Source organism: Phoca vitulina, unplaced genomic scaffold (assembly GCF_004348235.1).
Source record: "Phoca vitulina isolate PV1807 unplaced genomic scaffold, GSC_HSeal_1.0 scaffold75, whole genome shotgun sequence".
Taxonomy (NCBI): domain Eukaryota; kingdom Metazoa; phylum Chordata; class Mammalia; order Carnivora; family Phocidae; genus Phoca; species Phoca vitulina.
This window is the reverse complement of record NW_022589778.1, coordinates 6,417,752-6,422,656: the sequence shown is the minus strand read 5'-3', so window position 1 is coordinate 6,422,656 and position 4,905 is coordinate 6,417,752. Positions and strand designations below refer to the sequence as shown.

Below are 4,905 nucleotides of genomic sequence, written 5' to 3'. Positions count from 1 at the left end.
ACACACACACACCATTAATTTTGGAGAGTCTGCCCACCCGCCAGCAGTCTGTCCACACACACACACACACACACACACACACACACACACACCCCACCTGTAAAATGGATGACGAGGGCGGAGGTTTCCCAAACTTGTGCAATGCCTGGTACTAGCGCCCTGATAAGGGCTGGCTCCGAGAAGATGAGGTCTATTTAACAGGGATGATGGAGATTTCTGCCAACAAGCAGATAGGAAACTGGCGAGGGAGTCATTGGGCTGATAGACTTTGCTCTTAATAAATAATTACTCCTAGGGGTGCCTGGGTGGCTCAGGTCATGATCCCGGCGTCATGGGATCGAGCCCCTCATCGGGCTCCCTGCTCCAGGGAGGCCTGCTTCTCCCTCTCCCACTCCCCCTGCTTGTGTTCCCTCTCTCGCTGTGTCTCCCTCTGTCAAATAAATAAAATCTTTAAAAAAATAAATAATTACTCCTAGACCAGAAAAAAAGTGCTCAGAGCTCTAGAAACAGAGTTGCTTAGTGATTCAGAGTCTATCACATTCACAGCGAGTTCAGAGTGAAGGGCGCCTCCTCGGGAAGACAGCAGAACAGCGCTCTCCTGGATGGAGAGACTCCTGCTCCTCTCCCGTCCCCCACATCTCTTCTTCCTCCTGAAAAAGCCTCACAATTATCTTAGTTATAAAATGGGAGGCTAAGAGTGGTCCCTACTTCATAGGGCTGTTGTGAGTTTTAAATGAATTGATGAACATAAGTTCATTTAGAACAGTGTGGCTCATCTTAAGCTAATTAATACCTTAGCTCTTAAATTTTCTATTTTGAGGATTCTCTTACAATCTTGCTGTGAGTCACAGAGAATAAAAGGCTTTGGATAGAATTATGAATATTATATGAAAGGGAAGGCCAAGAAGACCTTAATCACTGAAAAGATAAAGGACACCCTCCACCTCCCTCATATTTAATGAAAAGTTAAACAGAACTAAGAGTATAACAAGCAAAAGAAAATCCAGCATGGTTCTAATTTTACCTGTGGTTATTACTTTTTTCCTGTGGCTAATATATTTTAAAATATGTATTATTTTCAAAAAATGGATCGCTCAGGCTTTGCTAATGCCTTAATAGCACATGCTTCATCTGCCTACTAGATAACACAGCTCTACTCAAAAGTTACGTTTCAATCCCTAGTTGACTTCTCTTCAAGCCCCCAAAATACTTTCAGTTGCTGTTAGTTCAGGGAAAACATGTAGTTTTAAAATGATGCCAGTTGGGGCACCTGGGTGGCTCAGTCAGTTAAGTGTCTGCCTTCAGCTCAGGTCATGATCCCCAGGCTCCTGGGATTGAACCCCAAGTCCAGTCCAGTTGGGCTCCCTGCTCAGCAAGGAGTCTGCCTGTTCAGCGGGGAGTCTGCCTCTCCCTCTGCCCCTCACCCTGCTTGCTCATGCTCTCTCTCCCTTTCAAATAAATAAATAAAATCTTAAAAAAAATAAAATGATGCCAGTTAAGGGCATGTAGAGCATGTGAGTGTTGATCTCTGGGTCATGAGTTTGAGCCCCACATTGGGCTTAGAGATTACTTAAAATTAAAAAAAAAAAAAACTAAAATGATGCCAGTTAAAACTCTTATGGGATGTAAAATCTGTTCTAAAAAATGAATTGCTGTGCTTTCTATATTTTCTTCCAGGCACCTCTCTATTATCTGGGCAACAGTGGTGTGGAAAATTCAAACTGTGGTTGAGAACATAAAATTCTTTTTTTTTTATTTTATTTTTTAAAGATTTTATTTATTTATTTGAGAGAGAGAGAATGAGAGACAGAGAGCATGAGAGGGAGGAGGGTCAGAGGGAGGAGCAGACTCCCTGCAGAGCAGTGAGCCTGATGCGGGACTCGATCCCGGGACTCCAGGATCATGACCTGAGCCGAAGGCAGTCGCTTAACCAACTGAGCCACCCAGGCGCCCGAGAACATAAAATTCTTTAATGTAGGTATGGTATGATAGGGAAGGGGAAAATAGTGGTTGTGGTATTGGGAAGGAGGGAACAGAGTTTCTTTATAATGTGTCTTGGTTTTAGACCAGTATCAAAATTAGCTTCCATCACTAAAATAATGGCTCTTAATCTTGGAGCAGGGGGAGTAGGGCTTTGATAATCTGTTGAAAGCTGTAGACCCTCTCCCCCAAAAATAAAGTATGCGATAATTTTTTAAACTAGTGTGCTCATTTGCATATATATTTTTAAAAAAGATTTATATATTTATTTTAGAGAGAAAGAGCTCGCTCCCGCACAGGTAAGCGAGGGGTGGGGAGGAGCACAGGGAGAGGGAGAGAGAGAGAATCTCAAGCAGACTCCTTGCTGAGCTGGGGAGGGGGGGGGTTTGATCTCATGACCCTGAGATCATGATTTGAGCTGAAATCAAGAGTCAGATGCTTAACTGACTGAGCCACCCAGGGACCCCTATTTGCACATGTATTTCTGAATATAACTTTTAGGGAATTTAGAAATTCTTCTAAAACCAACTACGGATTCCTACTCAAGAGCTCTTTAAACTCTTATGCAATATATTGGACTACTGTTGAAGGAAATGCGTGAGGGAACCGTATAAAAACCACCTCTGGATGAATTATATACAGACATGGAGGTTGACTTTTTCCAAGAACAGGTTTTAAACAGGTATATCCTAGCTCTGGCACTTTTGCAGTAGAGCTTGCAAAAGATTATGGCATCCTTGGGTGTGGCCCCTCAAGTCTAGAAATTGATCCCATACTCTATTAGAAATCTTGTGTAAATAAGTAGTTAATAATAGTGTAAAACTTTCCTAGTTTTTCTTTTAAAGAAGCTACCATACTCCCAATTTACTCTTCTATATCAGATCAGACCTTAGGGCCAGTACCAAGAAGAAATAGAATATAAAGCCCAGGATCCTGGTGCTGGTTATTCTAGCCTCAGATTGCCCATGTGTAAAATGGAATCATAATATATTTCTCAGGTTGATTAAATAAGATGATGAAGCCAAAGAGCTTTCTGAATCCTAAACTTTGTTACATATTGTTATTATCATTTCTTCTTCCTTGAGAATGTCATGGCCTTATTTAGGTTTGTGCTGCCTTGGCAGTTTTGAAAATCTATGCTATGAAATTTAAACTTGTTTCAATTTTGATCCATTTTTTAAGAAAAAGACTAACACTCCTTCATTCATTCGACAAACTCAGAGGCTAAGGGTGGAGCATGGTGGTGGTGGGGTGTTAAACATGTGGGTTCTAGAGTAAGACTGCCTGAGTTCAAAGCTGTACTTTTCACTTAATGCTCTATAACTTTGAACAAAGTTACTTACTGCATCTAGGTTTGTTTTCCCATCTGTATACATGAGATAATAATAGTACTTGCCTCAAAGAGTTGTTGTAGGTGTTAAACTGGCATTACATGTAATGTGTGTTGAAGAGCAAATGGAAGCAGAGGATGACACAAGAAAATGAAAAGGGAACCAAACTTCTGGTGGCTCCAGCAGAGGCTGCACAGATGCTGAAAACTGACCCGAGCCTTGGAGAGAGGTGTAGGAGTATAAAGACATAAAAGGAGGAGAAAGATGTTCCAAGCAGAGGTGAGAGCAGGTGAAAAGGCATAGAAGTTTGGGACCACTGAAAATCATTCACTGGGATGTATGGTAATAAGCTGGAGAAATAAACTCCTGGAAAAGAGCCTTCAGAGGAGCCTGGGAAGGGCTGCTCAGATGGTCAGAAGGAAAAGCAGGCGTGTATGGGATGGCAAGGAAGTGGGGACACTATGTGGACTATTTTTTCCCAGCTTAGCTGTGATGGTTCACAGCAATGTCGGGTGATGGGAGGTAGAGGGAAGGGTGGAGGAGGCCTGAGCACACACAAGGAAAGGTCCCAGGCCAAGAGAAGGAAGCTAGAAGAGAAAAAAAGGGAAGTTGAGGACCCAGGCAAGGTAAGGTATTTCTAGGACCTGAGGTCCCTAAAAAGTCAGGAAAAAATGGAATACAAGGCACAGAGAGTGGTTATAAATTTGGATGCAGGAGATATAGCTAGATTTGAGAAAGGAGAAAAGGTCAGGGCAGGGAGGAAGTTAAAGCACTTCCTCTCATGAAGGAAGAGGCTGGCTTGTTTGCAGTGAGGATAAGATGGTGGGTTAGGAAGTGAGACTGAATGGCACGTCTGATAAAGGGCTAATATCCAAAATATATAAAGAACTTATCAAACTCAATACCCAAAAAACAAATAATCCACTTAAAAAATGGGCAGAAGACATGAATAGACATTTCTCCAAAGAAGACATCCAGATGGCCAACAGACACATGAAAAGATGCTCAACATCACTCATCATCAGGGAAATGCAAATCAAAACAACAATGAGATATCATTTCACACCTGTCAGAATGGCTAAAATTTTTTTTAAAGATTTTATTTATTTATTTGACAGAAAAAAAGGGAGCAGCAGAGGAAGAGAGAGAAGCAGACTCCCTGCTGAGCAGGGAGCCCGATGCAGGGATCAATCCCAGGACCCCAGGATCGTGACCTGAGCCGAAAGCAGACTCTTAACTGACTGAGCCACCCAGGCACCCCAGAATGGCTAAAATTAAACAAGAAACAACATGTGTTGGTGAGGATGTTGAGAAAGGGGAACCCTCTCACACTTGGTGGGAATGCAAACTGGTGCAGCCACTCTGGAAAACAGTATGGAGGTTCCTCAAAAAGTTAAAAATAGAACTACCCTGGGGCGCCTGGGTGGCTCAGTTGGTTAAATGTCGGACTCTTGATTTCAGCTCAGGTCATGATCTCAGTGTTGTGAGATTGAGCCCTGCATGGGGGTCCAGAGTCTCCTTTGAGATTCTCTCTCTCCGTCTGCCTCTGCCCCTCCCCACCTCTCTTAAAAAAAAAAAAAAGAAGAAGAAAGAA

The 4,905-nt window shown here is 42.5% G+C and overlaps 1 protein-coding gene across 2 annotated transcripts in view; it reads right to left on the bottom strand.

Annotated features, from left to right (window-relative positions):
• The window catches only part of LOC116625219 (cyclin-dependent kinase inhibitor 2A-like), a 27,767-nt gene that overhangs the window by 6,872 nt on the left and 15,990 nt on the right, over positions 1–4,905 (bottom strand). The gene's annotated exons all lie outside the window — the stretch shown is intronic.